Below are 19,894 nucleotides of genomic sequence, written 5' to 3'. Positions count from 1 at the left end.
TCGCCTCAATTATCCTCTTATCAAAAATGGTTGTCTAAATGCAGCGTTTAGTTTCAATTTTCTCCCTTTCTATAACAAGAACTTGGTACCTTGCTATTATTTCCAGGGTTGTTATTTACTTTGTGGGATTTAAAAGTGCACAACCCAGCCGGATAATCATTTTACAGCAGTGAACCAAGCGAGGAGCACAGAGATAGTTTGTAGCCTACATATGAAATATATTCAATAATATCATACTTTTAAATAGGTAATCATAAAAGAAACGAAGAAAAACAGTTAAGGATACTTCCTTATGGACACAAAATTGTAGGTAAGAAACAAGTCTTTTACATGTGGTTTTGGCTATATAGATTTTTGCTGAGTTAACCTTCTGAGATAAACAATGGCATTCTCAGTCACTTTAAGGCGCATAAAGTAATGGCTTTACATGGGATCTAAAAAGCATCGTCGTCATCCTTGGATGATCTAACATAGTAGCCTATGCCTCATCCCGTGTTCCACTTTGACACGCAGGAGAGAAACCAGATCCATACCTTTTCTAATCTGCTTTGAATGGTAGCCTACAAGCTAAACGTTAAGGCTTCTCTATCTCGCTGTGTGATTAGTTGAGACATCATATAGTTTATTACCATTTGAAGAGACCTCAGCATCACCTACCTACTGTGACAGCTTTACTACCTTTGAACATGTGTAATGTGGAAGTTTAGAATACCTCAGGCGTGATAGGAAGCTTCCTACATCGGCAAAATTGAGATTAATTGAGGTGATGAAAAGCAGTAAAAGACTGAGAACTCAATGGAATGACGATCAATTTCCCTCCTGAAATATGCAGTCTGTGAAGTGATGAAGATTATGTCATGCCATAGTTTCTGTAAACAATTCAATGCAAATGTATTATATTATAACAAGGCCTACTAGTTTTGCGTAGGGAAATACGCATCGATGCAGTGGTGGACATGCCGATTATTTTGGGAAATTAGATTGTTGAAGCAACATTATAGGTTTTGTTGATCAAAACGGAAAATGGCTCAATTTTGGAGGAAAGCAAATGTGTTATGTGTAAATATTACTGGTCGCCAATAGTCTACCATCACACGATTCACAGGCTATGTGAATAGCCTATAGACTACTTTTGATCTGCTATAAAAAATGAAATACTGAAATGAAAATGAATACATGATGACAAACATGCATACATCGTTGAACCTACATAAATACATGGACCTATACATACGAAAATACATTCACACTCACACACACACACACACACACACACACACACACACACACACACACACACACACATACACACACACACACACACACACACACACACACACACACACACACACACATACATGCATGCATACATACATACAAAAATTCATACATACATATTAAACACATGTTAATGAGTATTGAGAAAAATGAACAACATTCAGCTTTTTCCTGAGTAGGTGATCAGATTGACCTTCAGCATAATCAATCGTTGTGATGATTTACAGAAGTGGTCTTTAATTAGTCATGGGATTTCCCTAAAAGAAAGAAACAATGATACAATGGTTAGGAAAATTGATACAGGTTGTACACAAAAAAAATAGGCTTGTTGAGCAACATGACATTATTACAATAATAATAAAAAGTAAATAAAATACATCATTTGCTAATAACTTGCTTAATTTGCGTGACTGCATATTCTTCAGTTCTTGAGTGAGTGAGTGACTATGGGGTGTCTGTGCGTGACGTTTTATGTGTCTTTAAAATTACGACATATGTTAATCATTTTTGAGTGTTAACATTGTATTCGCACAAAACGCAGTCATATTTCCTCCAAGTGCTTGGGACTTTGTGGTCAGTCGCCCTAACAGCTATTGACTGCATGGAAAGCCACCTCCTTGATAGGGTTTGGGATAGGGACTTGCCAGTCCAGCAGAAGCAGTTAAAAGTGTCTCCCTTCTTTATAATTCAAACCCACTAGGCTCTTCACAGACATGCAGGCGTCGATGGATCTCCATCGCTGCGAGTGAGGGAAGTGGCGAGGGGAAAGCGAACGCAGATGGATACCACACGCAGCTGTCGCTATTTTAACATGGGTCACCGTAATAGAAATCAGAAGGGGAAAGCATCCGCAGTCTCCCAGACATTACCAGACGGCATTCCCAATCCGTGGTTCTAGCAGAGAAGCTACACAGCAGGACTCTCCCAGCGCACACTGTAGCGCAGCGCACAAACTTTTACGCACAGCGAATGTGCACACAAAATGTGGAATGTGAACGTCATCAAGGCCTATATATCTACGGATCCTTTATTGAGTCTGACTAAAATATTTTATGAGCAGTGTGAAGACACAAACATTTTAATAACAAAGCATAATACCAATGCATTGTTGACTCTTATGTATATCTTAAATATCCACATTCACAAAAAATTGGGATCTTTTTCAATTTTCTAAAAGAGTGATATTGAAAAGGTACTATCCCAAAAAGCCTAGTTATTTGCAATATGTCTCTCTGGTTAACAGCAGGGTGTTTGCTGTATAGGACAATCGACTGACGATCGATGGCAGGGGTCTAAAAAAAACAACAAGGACCTGCACCATTGGGTCTTAACAGCCTCTCTTACCCAAATGAATTTCATTCAACGCTGTTGAAACCGCACAGAAAGGTGACTCAACCAAGGGTTTTAATTAAGGCTGTTTGTTTCTTTTTCTGGCCATCCCTGGAAACACTCGATGTTTACGTAAATGATTACTCTGTTAACTGAAGTAGCCTTGAACTAAAATACGATAAGCTCTCGAAATGAACAATTAAAAACACTAATTAAACGATTTTAGATACTTTTCCTTCTTCATATTTTTTTATGATTAGGCTAATACAAAAACACAGAATTGATCGCTAAGGTTATTTACAGTCAATGCAACTTGTGTCCCACTTCATTCTTCAGCACACTTGCAAGTGTGCACAATCGCCAATCGCCAACCTCATACAAATGTTCTGACATTTATCAAGGGGTCATCTTTCTCCCAGTAGTTTTCATATTTCGATTTCAGGTGCATGTTTATAACAAATATTGAGAACACACTGATAATAAACATGTCATGAAGCTTCTGGGAGGCCTACATAGCCTAATTCTCTCTCAGCCAATATCCTAACAGTGTCTGCAATCCATGTAAAGGAAGATTTATGATTTGGGCCTATCACTGATTTAGGCTTAGGTATTTTTCCACCAATATGTCTACTAATCTAAATTAAGCTGCTGTCATCTTCTAGGTCTGCCGAAACACATTTTGGGGACAAATAAGAACACTGGGTGTAGGCTTTTCTTCTCTCGATTTAATACGCGACATTATTAGGTCTGACAGCACACAGCTCGGGCTTGAAGGAGAGGATTTCGCCGGGAGATGACAGACAGGATGGCCAGCAATCATGGGCTTTTTATCAGAATGTACTGTTCGATGCCGTTTATCCCTGATGATAGAAAATTGCTCTGTTGCCAGCACGCTGCTGCTGAAATAGAGGGCAAGAGCAACATTTCCATTTTCCAGTTTGAAAGCCATTGAAATGAATTAGTAAAATGAAAAAAAATCCCCTGGTAAACAAAGAGGGGCAAACAAAGATCCCTTTTTCCTGCCGTGAGCCCTTTTTTCATTTTGTAATTTTTCGTTTGCAGCCACACCGAGCGAGGCCTCTAGTTCAACACTTGCAAATCACATATCCTTCTTATGTAGGCTACTTCAAAGGCAATAATTTATTTTCAAACCTCCTGAAATATAATTGGAGAGCCTATCCATCTGTTGATCATAGCCGCCGTTTTCATAATATTTTCAATGCCATAGGCCTATGTCTTTTATCCGCTATATTTATAGCCTGCTGTACATTATCATTGCAGTTTTGAAGACGGTATGCATGCTTTTTGTCTGCTGGGGAAAACACCAAAAAGAACAAGAAGCAAAGACAACTTTTTAAGAAAAACATTTCAGACTTCTTTATTATATCCTGTGTGGGATAACACCTAACCGCAGCTTATCATTTATTGCTACTTTTGACTGATTTCAGTCGAATAATGTTGGGATTTCATGTAATCTTTCAACGATCACACATCGTTGTTGAGACGTGCAGAAACCGACATATTTAGGGTATACTCTCATACGTGCAAATCCGAACCCACTAGGCTACTTCCAAGACTGGTTTAACTAGCCTACACATTTCCTTTTCAAAGTCAGGGCAATTGGACCAAAGAGCAGCTGACAATCTATCGGCCTATTGCATCCCGAATGGTTTTATTTATAGTTTGAATGTATCATAAAACAATAACAATTTTATTATATCATTGTTGTTATTATTATTATTACTACTGTATTACTGTTATCAGCCATTATATTCACACACACACACACACACACACACACACACACACACACACACACACACACACACACACACACACACACACACACGGGTGATAAAAGGCAGCAACCATGTGGCAGTTTATTTCCCATGCAGGTTCCCCGTAACAGTTTGTCTGGTTTGGGTGTGAGCTAACATGGTGCAACTGATCATCTTTGAACCATCCTTTAATCCGTCGAGTCTCTGATAATGCGCATCTGATCTCGTGCTAGAAAACACAAATCTACATACTCATCTTTAGTAGCATGGAGAGATCCTGTGGCGAGTCTATCATCTGAGGGGGAATTATTGTGCTTTGGATAGGCTATGAGACGGAAAAAGCAGGTGGCTAAACTCCAACGGGGTATTTCTAGCGTACGCGTCTCGAACCCACGCAATATCCCATAATAATCCGCCTAAAATACAATCACTGCAATGCATTAATTCTCTATTGCTTACACGTTGCGAAACGCAAGACTTGGGGCAAATCATGGGATGCCAAATTGGGGTAATTCATGAGATAGATCATCGCATACCTTAATATCTGGGATAGCAGACTCAAATTCTCACCCCTGTCGTCAAAGAGCATTTTCAGAATGATAAAAAACGAAAAAGATAACACATCTTGCGTCAAATGGTTTTATTAGGCTGACTCGAGGACATGGAAAGCAGAAAAGTTCGTTTTTGCTGATGTTTATTTCTCAAAATAAATAATCCTATAATTCATTAAAAAGTACAGAAATTATATCAATGTAAATCGTTCCGTCAACGTTTTACTTTTTCACCATGACCAGCTTTTGGTGAGATTCTGATATGCTCATTGATATTTGCATCAGACAATGTCTCCTGCGACCTACATACGGTATGTGGGTTCAGATCTGGGGTGTGAACAAACCTAATGACATCAACACCCACAGGAAACATAAGCTACGCTGCAACCTCTAGAAGGGATAAAGTAAACATAGGTTATGTGGTGTGGAAACCTCAGGTCTAATGATAGATGAGACATACAGCTTGGAACATAAACAAATAACAAGAACTACTATTCAACAAGCTGTCTGTAACAATAGTCAACAACAACCAATATACAAATCTATACCACTGCAGAAAATACAGAACTATGTAAAAAAAAAAATATAGACTAATTTTGGCTGTGTTGTAAATTCCAACCCTCCAAACCAAAAACACTCAATACATTCCAAAGAAATCAAGACACAATGGAATAGGTGAAGAGATCCTAAAGCAGAGCCAATTGCACAGTGAGTATAGACCTTAAATATCTGCAAAATACACTGTGATCAAACAAGAGTTGCTCTGACCAAAGTGAGAACACAAGAGGAAGTTGTACGAACAATGGATTGCCTACAACAAAAAGGAGCTTGAAATTTAAGAGCACAAATGTGAGCTCAGGTGGAAAAAGGCGAAGAAAAAAAAGTCACACCTGGTCAAATGCCCTGTGATGGACAACCTGTGTTATTCATGGGGCTGACAAGGTTCTCATGAAAACTGGATTGCTGGAGTTGTCAGATGATATTTCTAAACCTTTGTCTAATGCTTCAAAAAACACCTACCTGAAACTACATTTTCAACAAGGTTTTTCTCATGGCCAATAATAATGTCAGTCTCTTTTGTACAAATGGAAGTCATCTTAATGCTTAAACATGCTAATAGTATGTCCCTTTCACCTAGACTGTGTCCACAAAGATACCTACATATGCAATCCTAACAACTTCATCTTCATACAAAACAATGCATGAACTGTATCAAACAAAACATAACCAACAATTCATATGCTGTGCGGTACATGGAAGCAAGTTGAATACTATTGTAAGAATATGGTGTGGTGGCCCTATATTGCTTTCATACACATTTTACATAATTATTTCCTATATTATCATGTTAATAACATCATAGTGGCAATGCTAGAATGTAAATAATTCAGTTTTGAAAAAGAGATCTTCCAGGGAAGTGGCCAAGCAAGACAGTCAATTAATTTAGTGTTCATTCCTTTAAACAGAGATGTGTAATCTGCACTAAGCCCTGATCTCGAGGATGGATGTTGACTTCCTGAGGTCTGGATCAAAGACCATTAGTTTTCTGGTCACTATGGGAGATCATTTGTATCGCTAGCCATATAATTTAATAAAAAAAATGTTGCCTGGAATGTTCCCAAGCTGTTATTTTCATTAATTCAAACTGCCATGTGAAGGAGAGGGTTTTAGCCTGTCCATTGTACCGGGATGCAGGTAGGCCATCACTGTGATCATTGGCCTTGGAAATGCATTAAAGCTGAAAGGACTGAAGGGTAAAGATCTGCACATGTTTAATTGTAGCTTGATAGCATTTTATACATTTTAAGTACTTTGACTTTTGACATTTTTGATTTTGCTTGGGTTTTTGCTGGGCTCCCCTCCCCCCACCTAGTCACATAGTTGCAGCAGTCATCTATGCAGTCACATTTGGGGAATCGGCCCAAATGCTTGTGTGCCATAACTTTCACCTAATTGTGCGACATGTGTTTAATCATGATAGGCTAATCGTGATTCCTGCCTTAATTAGGACCTTTGATAGAATGGAGTATAAGAAGTGTTGCGACAGAGAAAAGTGTCAGAGACAGCACCTATTTGGGGTCAAATAGCCAGATCACGGCCGCCGTGGGAGTGGAGGCTCCCGGACACGACGAAAACAGGCCAACAGGCAAGCGCTATGACAGCTGGCCTCAGCACGGAATGCTATAACTACGGCAACAAGGGAGGTCACTGGGGCAAAAAAATGTAGAATGCCGAGGAAGAACGGCACCAACTGTGGCAAACCTGAACATGGAAAAGAAATATGCTTTGCCAAAGGAGGGGGCAGTGAAGGACAGGCGAGAAGGGAGGAGGAAGATCTGAGACACAAGATGGCCACCCGAGGATGGCTTCACACCCCCCAGGAGGCCATGGGAACGCCCCTCCCTCCGAATGCTAGGAGTAAAACAAAAACTCCAGATCCCGTACCATCCTGAGAGTTTAGGAAAGGTGCAAAGAATGAACAGGACGCTCAAGAACACTATCAAAAAGGCAGTTAGCAACACAGGAAATGACTGGCATTATGTGGCCCTGGCTGATGAGACATGATCCTAGGCTCGTGCAGTCACCTGAGCAGTGATATTTGGGGAATCGGCCTCAAAGCTTGTGTACCATAACTTTCTATCTAAATGTGAGATGTGTGTTTAATCATAATAGGCTGAAAATGATTCCTCCCTTAAGGAGGGCCTTTGTTAGAATGTAGTATAAGAAGTTAGTGCTCATATTGTTAAGTTGAGCAGAACATCATATTGTGTCTTACATGTACATATATACTCTGTATGTTAAGCTCCCAGTGGGCCTACTGAATTAAATTGATTTTCTTCACCTGGACCATTGATTGGACTTCACTTCTTGATCTGTGCTCCCTTTAAAGCTCACCAAAGGGCTTATTCAATCAAAGTGACTGAAGGGGCAATTAAGGGATGAATGTGATTAAACCGTTGCTGCAATTAATCAAAAGTCAGAAACAATGGCTGTTGTTGATGCCTTGCTGACTTTTGGCTAATAATGGTTTAAAAAATATATTTTTTCTTATTTAACTTCGTCATCATCTTTTGCAATTGGTATGAAAAAACCTGATAACATTGGTTTCAAACGAGAGCAGTTAGCATTGGATCAACATGCAAACTGGATAAAACTAGACTTATTACTCCAGCTTGGTGCGTTTAACATGATGGTGACTTTCTCACCTTAAATATAAAGTTGGTGAGATTAAGTTGAGGGAATCACCTTGATAGCAAGTCGCCTTATAGCAAGATAGCTATCTACAGCCTACTGTATTGTCATGACTACCACTGCCAAGCCCTGATATGGAGTATGTATCACAGCATTTAGTCAATGTGGTTTTCTTGTCACGTGGGTGTCATCATGGTAACAAGGAATAGGATGGCAATCACATTCCAATTGCAGATTCAATCATGAAATCTTTATAAGGTTTCCCATATTAGTAAATACATTGTCAATTTATAAAATAAATATCCAGCACAGCTCCACTTGAAGTTGAACAAGAGAAACAAGCAGTGAAAAAGATTGTTCGTTTTGTTCACCCAATCTTGTGACAAAATAAATGGTAAATACTTCATTTCAATTGTATGATTAACTATTCTTATCCTATTTCCCTCCCCTCAATTTTTTCCCCACTCTCACTCTTTCTTTCTTTCTTTCTTTCTCTCTTTCGCTCCCTCTTGCTGTGTTTCAACTATATATCCTAAAAGTGATCAACTATTTCTATCACCACTGTCTATCTGCCTCTCCATACCCAACTCCCAGACCTGTCTTTCCCTTTCTCGACCCTTCCTCATACTATCCTCCTCTCCTAGTCTCCCTCTCCACCCTATCTGCATCTGGTCTATCATCGCCCCATCCCCTCCTCCTCCCTCTCTCTCCCTCTTCATCCTACCCCCCTCTCTCCCTTCTCACCTCCATCCTACCCCCTCTTTCCCTCACCCCTCTACACCTCTACACCCCCCTTCTCCCACTCTCCTCACCCTTTATTCCTCTATCTTCCCCCACATCCCCCTAGCCCCTTCTCTCCCTCTTCCTTAACCCTAAGCCCCTCGGTCTCTGTCTCTTCTCTTCTCCTCACCCCAACCCCTCTCTTCCCCTCCGTGCCCCCATTCCCCCCTCTCTCAACCCTTTCTCCCCCCTCCTCACCCCATCCCCCTCTTCTCCTCCACACCCCTGTTCCCCCTTCTCGCTGTCTCCCTGGTTGGTTTCCACAGCTGCAGTGAGTGAGGGGGAGATGACCGGAGAATTGGCCCCTGGGAGAGCGGCGAGCCATCCTGGTGCTATTAGGCTTGTGGCTAATAATAGGTGTTTCAGTCCGGGGGAAGATCAATCAGGGGGAATCATGGGGAATGTTCAGAGCAGCGCTTTTACACATCGGCCCAGATGGATGAAATTACACTTGTCTGTTTTTAGTTGCATTACTCCCAAATTGGTTGTCTACTTTTTTTTTCTCTTTGCCTCTCCTCTTCTTTCTCTCTCTTTCCCCTCATTCATGTGTCAGTGGCCTGCTAAAAGGATTGGGTGCTAAATTCCCTGTCATTTCTGTCTTTTCCTCACTTGTCTCCTGTTTGAGTTGCTCAGATATTATTGATTGAGGTCTCCTCTTCTGTCTTGTGTTGTATCCGTAGATAGCGCAAGGTTTCGTGCAAATTCGTCTTTGTAAAAAATGTGGAATTTAAATGATTAAAGAAATCAATTATTGTGCTGTATTCAGAATCAGCTCCTTTCAAACCCTGCAGAAAGTATTGGAATTTCAGTGCTGAAACATGTGAGTAATATTCCCTTTGCAAAATTGAATGAATACTAAATACTAAATGCATGTACTGTACACTTGTGCACCACTGGTAGGACTAGATATCCTCTATATTTGGTACGTACAATATAACTAATTTCTGATGTGAATACGTCTAAAATGAAGGTGCATTTACTGTAAACGATATACTACTATCTGATTGTATCAAATATGAATAAATAATGCTGAAAAAACATGCGATACTGGGATGTCTTTACTTTGATACATAGATACTTATAGTCCACTATAACATACTATTATTATTGACATTTAATTGGAGATGAGACTGATTATATGGTGGTGGGGTCTGTGGGTCTCTTGTAAACAAAGACATGTGGGGTAAGAACAACAGAGTATTCATGCCAAAGGTGACACACCGCTGGAAACACACAGCAACACCCAAGACACAGCCACAGTGGTGTAGAGACCAGCGGTGGATGACCTACAAGCACGGAACTACAAGCAGTCCAGTGAGAACTGAAGACACTTTAATGGCACAAAGGAAACCCAAACGCAACCGTGGGCAGTCCCATCGAACTAAAAACACTGAAATGGAATTGTAGATAACAACGATGGAGACTCAACAACAGGGACAAACAAACATTCCCATTGATATATACTAGAGACATACTTATGAGAGAGGCATAGGCTGCACGATTTTCCCTGCTATCGCAGAGGGAGTACTCTCTAGAGATGAGAGTGAATAAAATGCCTACCATTTCACATATCACTCAAGTCCCCCCCGTGTTCCTGTACTGCATGTTCACTTGCACAGCATGTCAGTCAGAGAGGTGAGGTATGGAGGCTGAGAGGGCTCATTGGAAGGCACTGCACAACAGCTATTTGTATCGCTGATTTCCACCTTTGACGTGGTTTGACAGCCTAAAATGTTTAGTGTTTACAATGGCTTCCTGGTAACTTGTCTTCAAGTTTGCAATTTTCCAGTGATATCTTTCGCACCAGTGTTTGATACTGATATCTAAAGTGACTGGGTTGCTGCTTATGTGAGTAAATGTACTGTAAGGGGAGTCTACACTCATATAGCCTAATCTTACCATCATCACACTGGCATGGCAATCACGACAAGAAGGCTCTCTGTAAAGTAACTACTCTGAATAGCTCACAGGGGGGACATTTTCACCATTGAAAACCAATACGGTTCCTCTTTGTTGAGTCCCCAAGCCTGCAAAGAACCGTGATTCGAGATGTTCCTCTATGTCTGATAGCGAGACACAGAGGGATTTCTGCAGCACTGAGAACGCTGTCGACAGAAAGAGTCCTTTGACTGAAAGCAGGGTGACCAGGGGGAGGAAATCAGATCCTCTTGGCGAGTGTCTCCTTAGCAACAGGGGAAAATTAACATTGACATCCTGACTTCCAAGCAAAACTAAGCTTCTGGTGGATATTTCTGTAGCGAGCAAAAGTGATGTTCACAGAAGCCGATATAAAGACACGCTCCCTCCCTGTCTTCCATTTATATTGAAATGAGGTTTTTTTGCTGGTTGTGTGGAGTGAATACAGAGAATCTTGATGTATGTATTTTGCTCATTTTTACTGTGTCTCACATTTCCAGGCTCTCCTCTGTGACTCTGTGTTTGCCTCCCACTGTGGTAAACACAATGTCACTGTGATAGCGAATGCATTTCAGAGAGCTCAAAACACAGACGAAGAGCCGCGACACTCGCTTTCTCTCCCTCTCTCTCTCTCCCTCTCTCTCTCCCTCTCTCTCTCCCTCTCTCTCTCCCTCTCTCTTTCACTCTCACTCACTCTCTCTCACTTCCAGCCAAGGTATTCAGCTCCCATGATTGCAAACACACATAATGACAGCATCCTCCCGGGTCTCTGAGGTATCCTACTGATGCTGGGGTTTGTTCTGTCGTCACGTTGCAGGAAACTCTGCAGCGTCTGCCTGGAGAGCTTGGCGAGGCCTGCCAGAAGCTGTTTTTGTTAATAAAATGAAGTGCAAATTGTGTGCTTGTGTGCAATGGAACAGCTAGTTGCTTCCTCTCGTAACGAGGCAGGGCGAACACTGTGGAAGCTTAAGCGTGAATACATTAAAAAGTAATGAGGAGACATCCAAGGGAGGGTCACAGGGGGCGCGATGTGGCTCCAGAGGCCTCGCCGAGAGCTTTCAGCGTGTTACATGATGGGTTTGTCATTCCCATTTGAAGAGCGAGGGAGAGGTGGAGTTCAACAATGTTACACATAGCAACAGTTGCTAAGACTTGCAATGGCAGAGGCTTATTCAGTTGTTAATATGTACAGTAAATATTCTACCTGAGACATGAATAGGTGAATAGAAATAGGTCTATTTTGTATATCAATGATAATCACATTTCTGACTACATGCATGCCCATATACTTCACGAACACGGAGATAATATTGTTAACTAATGGGGGTACGGAGATATGAATTATGTAAATCTGAGCACGGATGCATTATCATATCATGAATGGTAATATAGTGATTAAAACAAAGTGAAATTGATATTCAGAAATTGAGGTGGATGGCAAATTTCATGCAATGGTCTCGCTAAAATAAAATAGAACTACACAGATGTGACAAAAAATACTAAAGAATCTTTCATTCCCCCATAAAAACTGAACGCCTTAGTGCCTGGCAATTTGATGGCATTGGCCCCATACTGAAAATCATACCCACACCAGTATATCAATCATCTAATTCAAACCATCAAATTCAATCAAACGCAAGCATGGTTCTGGTTCAGCACATCATAGCATTCAGAGAATCAACAGTGACACACATAACCGAGAAGCCAACCCTCAGCGTGTAGAGTGCTTCTCTCTGTCAATCATGCAACACACACAGGTCATACAGTATTAGACTGCCACTGGTAGAAGATGGGGATGAGCATTCTAGAGCCACTTTCAGTCCCTCAACAGAACCCTCCCATTGGCATTTAGCTGCGGAAGAGGCAGTATGGAGTCGCCTAATGGAATGCCATGGCAACGGCACCTGGCAAGAGTTCATCCAAACCGCCTCGCCCCCACCCACCCTACCACCCCCCCTCTCCAGTGTTTCAAGCTGAAACGCTGGAACATATTTCCCTGAGACAGAAAGCCCTGTGAACAAATAATGGGTGTGTGCCAGTCTAAATAAAGTGTGGTTTATGAGTTGTGGTCAGAAGCGTCTCTCTCTCTCTCTCTCTTTTTTTTAATGTTCTGCACAAAAACTGCTGCCAATTTTTTTTTTCGCCATAGGGTTGGTTATTATACAAAGCCATTTTTTTCTCCTCTTGCAGTGAGACACACAGTCAATACAAGACTGCCGCTAGACCAGTAGTCTGCAGCCCACTAGAGAATGGAACAAGCCACCCAAGCCAAAACAAACCTTTGCAATTTTTCAACTTCGGCTTCTCAATAATATGTTTATTAGGCTTTTGTGCAGAATAAATCTTCTGAAGCGTGCCCTGCCTCACGTGTGGTATTAATTAATCAACAAAAGACCAGAAGGGGGGAGGGAGGTGAACCCTTGTATCAAAATCAGATGTTTTAGAAATTATTTGATGGAAATAACGGTTTATGATCAGTCCAATCCATTCATGAAGTACCGACTGTTGTTGACTTTGGACACAGGCCAAAATCAATATATACAAATCACTGCCAAGGTATTCAAAAGTCTCAGTAGTAATAGTTGTAAAACCTCTACAGTAGCTAGAGTATTGTACTGTGCTTAGGCTACTGTATGTCTCTTCTCCATTGCCGTACATTCTACCTACTTGTCGGTTTGGGTACATGAAGCACTCACAAGAGTCCTCCAGTTCTTCCAGTCAGACTCCTGATGATGATATCTTATCCTGGGCTGCATTCCTTCCTCTCTTTTACAGTCCATCCATCTCCTTATCTATCTGGATGTTTATCTCTCTCTGGATGACCTTGTTATCCTTTTCTGTCTGGGGCTGGGCTCCAGGTGAGTGCTGCCCAGGGAGCCGCCCTTTGGGGTGGTAGTGTGCAGAGAGGGAGAGAGAGACACACACACAGCGACATGACAATGTTGAACAGTTCTTTTCTGGCCTCGAGCGACTAAGTGCTGTAATAAGGGGTGAAGTGGTAGAGGGAAAGGTCTGTTTTAATGTGTCATTATCAGTTTCACATGGACTTATAGTAAGAGACCATTAGAATATCTGAACTTCATTTACAACAGTTAACCCGTGGCTGACGATGGAGTGGAGAAACAGAGTGCCTCATCTCTAGTCTGACCATTGAGGATGATCCATCAATTGAAGCAACTTCAAAATTAATTACTGAAATCATAAGCAAAACAATAAAACCTTGTGATAACCAAGAACCAGAGGACCAAAGTCGGTAACAGACTGTTTTCACTTCGTCCCCCTGTTGATTTGCCCTGTTCATAAATACACCAGCTATCAAGAACTGGTTTAGCAGCTAGTGATTAGTGGGTAGGTTGACGTTATGGTTTGGTCAAGCCCTGGCAGCGTCTACAAGCCTCTTTTTGTCCCTCAAAACCAATATATGAAGTGCAAGGCTGCCATTTCTGCTGCACAGGGAGCTTTCAAGATACCGCTCTCGCTAATTCAACTGAAAGAAATGTTCTGTGAGGTATCGTAAATCATATTTTAGACCCTATGAGGAATTCAGATTTTATGGATCTCTGTTAGGATTATTGACCAACACAGACCGAGCCCTTAAGAGGAATTCATTTTTCCATCTCTCAAATGTCTCCAGTGAAGTACGCAGCCATCATCAAATGATTTATTGTAAATGGGGAGAGCTATAGGAGGGCAGCTAAACTGGGGTAGAGAAAATTAAGCTTGGGAGCATTACACTGTGTCTCATAAAACTGAGAAAAGCCATGAATTTAATAACATAATAGAGCTAATTCTAATAGGCGAGCATGTTGCTTTTCCCATGATGACATTTATGCGTTCACACAGGGAAGAAAGTACCTATCTTGATGGCAACTGTGAAGACAACTGTGCTACTGTATGCTGATGACATCAGCAACTAATATATATATATATACATATATATATATATTAGCAACTCATACTAACTATATATGATACTTGACCATGGGTTTCAAAAAGCTATTCAACCTATTCTGGGATATTCAATATAGTGATAATCTGGAGTTTTATGAAGCTATGAAATATGTTTGCAGCTGAAGTATTGAGTTAATGCTTGACTTTGAGTCTCTCAGTGACAAATTGTACAGAATGTGTAATAAGTTGTTTATTTAAGTGGTCTTAAATAAATATCAGTAGCAGCCTTCTAAGTCTACGTTTACTGAGGTTTTAGAGCGTCTGGATAATATCTGGGCATTGTGGCACTCACTCAAAGCCCACTCTACTGGGCCAAATTACACATCCATGTATTCATGTATCTGAGCTCTAGTGACTTCCAGATTAAAAACCCATAGCCTAAACGTTTTGAAAACAGAATGTGGACTTCTGTCCTAGCTACAATTAATCATAATATGTTCTAACTAACAGGTCAATTATTCATGCCATGTAAAAAGAACACTCTATAGACATTTTCTAGACTACCTTATCCCTTCTTCACACATGGTGTTAATGTCTGGAATCTGTAAAGCCTGATAGTGTTGAGATTGATGAGGAAAGAAAGGAGGTGGGAGGAATATTTAGTGCTGCAGGATTTAGTTTTCAAACTTAAGGCTTTTATTATGCAGTGTTAGATACATCTGGATGAGCAGGATGCGTGAAGCTGAAGGGCCATACATGTATACTGTATAATAGGGCCTATGGTATGTGTGTGTGTGTGTGTGTGTGTGTGTGTGTGTTTGTGTGTGTGTGTGTGTGTGTGTGTGTGTGTGTGTGTGTGTGTGCGTGCATGCATGTGTGTGCATAAATGTGTGTATGTGTGTGTGTGTGTGTGTGTGTGTGTGTGTGTGTGTGTGTGTGTGTGTGTGTGTGTGTGTGTGTGTGTGTGTGTGTGTGTGTGTTTGTGGTTACTTCAGCCACAGGCGGAGGGTGCCAGAAGTTAAGAACCAGGCTGAAAAGAGCCAGAACCGTTAATGAGCATTAAAAACCTCTTAAACATAATCATCTTGACCAAACTCCCAGAGGTAATGCCTATCACATGCCCTCTGTTGGCACCTTCAACCCAGCCACAGCAGCACTTTCACCCAGAGGAGAGGAAGAGGCGGAGGGGGAGGGAGAGGATGAGAGGAGGTGAGAACGGAGGCCGAAGGAGAATTCAAAGGATAACAAAAGATGAGAACAGAAACAGGTGAGGAGGGATGCAAAGGCAAAAGACGATGACAATAACTGCGGTTTAATTTCTAAAGGTCATATTACCACAGAAAATGCGCGGCTGAGATATTGGCAGGAAGGACATATGTGTACTTTGCGCAAACACTGATTGCACCTTTACATTCACCACATGGGTTAAGGCATAGGGGGCTATAGGGGAGAACAGCCCTCCGTCTTCATGACAGATACTGTACACTCACGCACACACGTGCCCATGAATGCAAAAGCTCACACTGCGATAGGGATTTATTAGCTTTCAGCACAAAATTAAACAAGGCAACGCTTACATAACCACCTCAAAATTGCCATAATAAATTATCACACATTAGCAGACATTTCTGGTGAATGCAAATGTAATCCGCTTCCTATTAAAGGAGGCACGGATGACAAGCACATGGGGACAAACGCCACTTCATCCAGTTGATTACAACAAATAAATACCAGACGCATGCGATGGAGAAGAAGAAAAAATCCCTTGTGAGAATGTAAATACACACAGCACATTTGTGAATCGGAGCAAAGAAAGCACATCGCTGAGCCTGAAACACATTCAAGTCTCTCCTTGAACACCGACAGCGATGGCCACAGTACGTTTTCATGACTTGCTCTCCTTCAAACTTTGTTTTACAGCGCCGACACGCACTCATGACAAGCAGCTAAAGCGCTGGCTAATAAATATCTCTCCTTTTTTTATGTCTGCTTTGAGGTAGACCTAATTATCTAGCCACTGCACGCACTCCCCAATGACACACGTCCCAGCGAGGGCCAAAAATAACATCGCCATGAAAGAAGACGGAGGGCGAAGACTGGGAGAAAAAAATTGTCCAAGGGGCACACAGGTTTAGCACATATTCAATTCAAGTGAGTTGGATTTGCATTAAGAGTCCAGGCCTGGTCTCTGGTCTTCTGGTCGCTCCCAGAGGAGTGCTTTAGAGGCCAGGACCCGAGGCTGTGAGAGGCGGCTGCTTCTAAATGAGGGACGCTGGGCAGAGCCACCTGTGAGGGAGAGGGAGAGAGAGAGAGAGAGAGTGAGAGAGAGAGAGGGAGAGAGAGAGAGAGAGAGAGAGGCTAATCTGTAGCGTTGGCTCTGAAAGGACATCCGTCAGCTGTGGGGTGGGTGGTGGAGGAGGGTTGAGCTGGTCCATTAACACAGCTGTGGGGTGGGTGGTGGTGGAGGGTTGAGCTGGTCCATTAACACAAACGACTTGGTCCAGGCAGCGGGGCAAGGAGACAGGCAATAAGTTAGCATTGAGGATCTGGAGCTCAGAGGGCTGCACAGGGGGATGTAATCAAGCATGATCACCCTCCTCCACACACCTGTAACAACCCTGCTTCTGCTGCTGCTATAGGGTTTTTCCTCTCCCCCTTCTCTCCCACTTTCACTCTTTTTTTCTCTCTCTCTCTCTCTCTCTCTCTCTCTCTCTCTCTCTCTCTTCCTCTCTCTCTCTACTGTTGCACAGTGGTATCTCCTTAGAGTGGGGTAGTAGTATAGTAGACCTGAAGACATACCTAATATAAAGTTTGATATTCTCTTTTTGGACATTTGGCCTAGTGTGTACTTATATTGTACTTTTGACACACAAACCCCCATGTTCAGGCCTACCACAGATTTGACTGCTTTCTGTACGCCAAAAGCCAAAAGAATTTTCCCTTATAATGTTCGACAATGAAACTATAATTGCTCCAAATCCCCCAATCATTGCGGTTGGCCTAGACTAGACATGACAACACTCTGAAAGGCTGCAGGTAGTTGTACACTTTATTCATAAGAATAACCATTATATTAGTTAAGTCCGTGAGTGGTATACTGGTAATCATCTGTGAAAGATCACTATCATCTGACAGAGGCATGTCTTCACTTCATCTCAGTTCTGTCAACTAAAGAATTTTTAAGTTCCATAGTAAAAAAAAAAAAAAAAAAAAGTGAACCCCCAACCCTGTCAGTGAGGGACTACACAGTGATCTTGTCTTGGAGAAATGGAAGACGTATCCTGGATAAGTCTCAGCTAAGGCAGGGTTCTGTGCCCGGTCGTTTGGGGTTTCCACTGCTCCATGGCTTGGATGTTGGACGCTTCAGTGTCAGCCACACTGTTATTTCTCTAATCCTAAACAGATTCGCTTCCGCCACCAGAGAAACCCAGAGTCTGGGCGTCTCTGCGGCGCTCCCCGCAAAAACCCATTAATCGGCTGCATATGTCGATAGGTTATGGAATGGATTAGGAGCAACGTATGTGGTCCTCTGGCGTAATTGCTGGTGGCATTCGGGGACACATTTTTAACAACCAGGGAGAATTGATCTCCGCTGTTCTCACTTTTACAGTCTTGACTAGGGAGGGGACTCTGTCACTCAATCACAGCTGATCCCAACGCAGGCCAAGTCAATGGCTTTTTCTCAGAGGCAAACCAGAGAAACTCATGTAAAAGACTGAACATGTAATTATCAAACTTGAAGCTACTTATTAAGATGAAGAGAGGACAAGGCAAATGTGTTGTTTTTGTTATGGGAGACAATACAGTAAGTGGAGCTGTGTGGAGAGATCCATGATTGAGACAGAGAGGATAAGTGAGAGAGAGAGAGTGACAGACAGACAGAGAGAGAGAGAGTCAGACAGAGAACACAGGGAGATCCTTCACCGCCATGGAAAACGGAAGTCCAGTTTGATCCTCGCTTTCAATAACCCCTTAAAAAGTGTGTGTGTGTGTGTGTGTGTGTGTGTGTGTGTGTGTGTGTGTGTGAGAGAGAGTGAGAGAGGGATGTGGGGATAGGCCAAGGGTTGCCTATTTCAGGAAGAAGGGGTGAAAATAACCCATGTCCAGAGAAAATATAGAGTGGATCATACACTGGTGGGTTTGGGATCCATCTGAGGCCCATGGGGAGATCTTGTATCCAGAGAGCAGCATGGTCTCCTTCTAAGAGGCGTGTGTGTGTGTGTGTGTGTGTGTGTGTGTGTGTGTGTGTGTGTGTGTGTGTGTGTGTGTGTGTGTGTGTGTGAGGAGGCTGTAAACAATGGGTGGGAGTGTTTCACAGACGCCAATCTCAGAAGCCCGAGGCGATAGAGACATCAGCACATCCACAGTCCAGACAGAGGAGGCTGCACACAGTCATTATTTCCCCACAGCCACTGGCTGCACAGTGTACACTGTCCTTTTACAAGTGCTAATAAAGGGAATTAGTAGGAAAACTTGTAAATGCATAAAAGGCCATTCGGCAGCTAACTTGATTTTGAGAGGGGTCGTTTGTAACATAGAAGTGACAAATAGCCTGTTTAGTAGTTGAGATGTAGCCGGTTTATTTGGGAGTAAAAGGCCGTTCTGAGCGTGATTTGCATTAACTAACGTGGCATACTGTATTGCCTACTGTATTGCCTAGTTCAGAAGTGTCAAACTACTTTTGAGGAAAAGCTGTTACTGTTTTGAGTTGCTTTAGGAAAGCATGCATACTGTAGTTTTGAAGACATCTAAGACAAACGTTTACAAAGTTTTAAAAAGCTTCTTCCTCTTTTTTTTTAAAGCCATTTGATAGCCATAGCGTTTTTGTCCTTCAATATCAAGCACTGGTAAAAAAAAAAAAAAAAAAAAACTATAGAGGGGATTTAGAGTGCTATATTTTTCTACTTTATTTTAGTGTCCACAATCAGTTTGATTTTATTTAATTACAGAGAGGGTTAACCTCTTAACACAGCTATCCGTGTAGTGTGCGATGTTACTAGCAGCCACTTTTTAAAATGCCCATTATCCTGAATTGCGGATATCCACATAATGGTAGAGAGCAGGCATTTTACTGAGAGGTCAACACAAAGTTAAATCATCGCAAACTCTTTATAGTCTCTTGAACAGTGTTGAAAGCCTTTGAAACCCTTATACTGTACGTTAAAACACGAGGGTTAA

The 19,894-nt window shown here is 41.8% G+C and overlaps 1 protein-coding gene across 1 annotated transcript in view; it reads left to right on the top strand.

Moving 5' to 3' along the window:
* sem1 (SEM1 26S proteasome subunit) overlaps window positions 1–19,894 on the top strand; it is a 48,550-nt gene that overhangs the window by 17,357 nt on the left and 11,299 nt on the right. The window lies entirely within an intron of this gene.

The sequence above is a fragment of the Argentina silus genome, assembly GCF_951799395.1.
Source record: "Argentina silus genome assembly, chromosome: 11".
Lineage (NCBI taxonomy): Eukaryota > Metazoa > Chordata > Actinopteri > Argentiniformes > Argentinidae > Argentina > Argentina silus.
The sequence above is the reverse complement of the archived record's forward strand: the minus strand, read 5'-3'. Positions and strand labels throughout refer to the sequence as shown.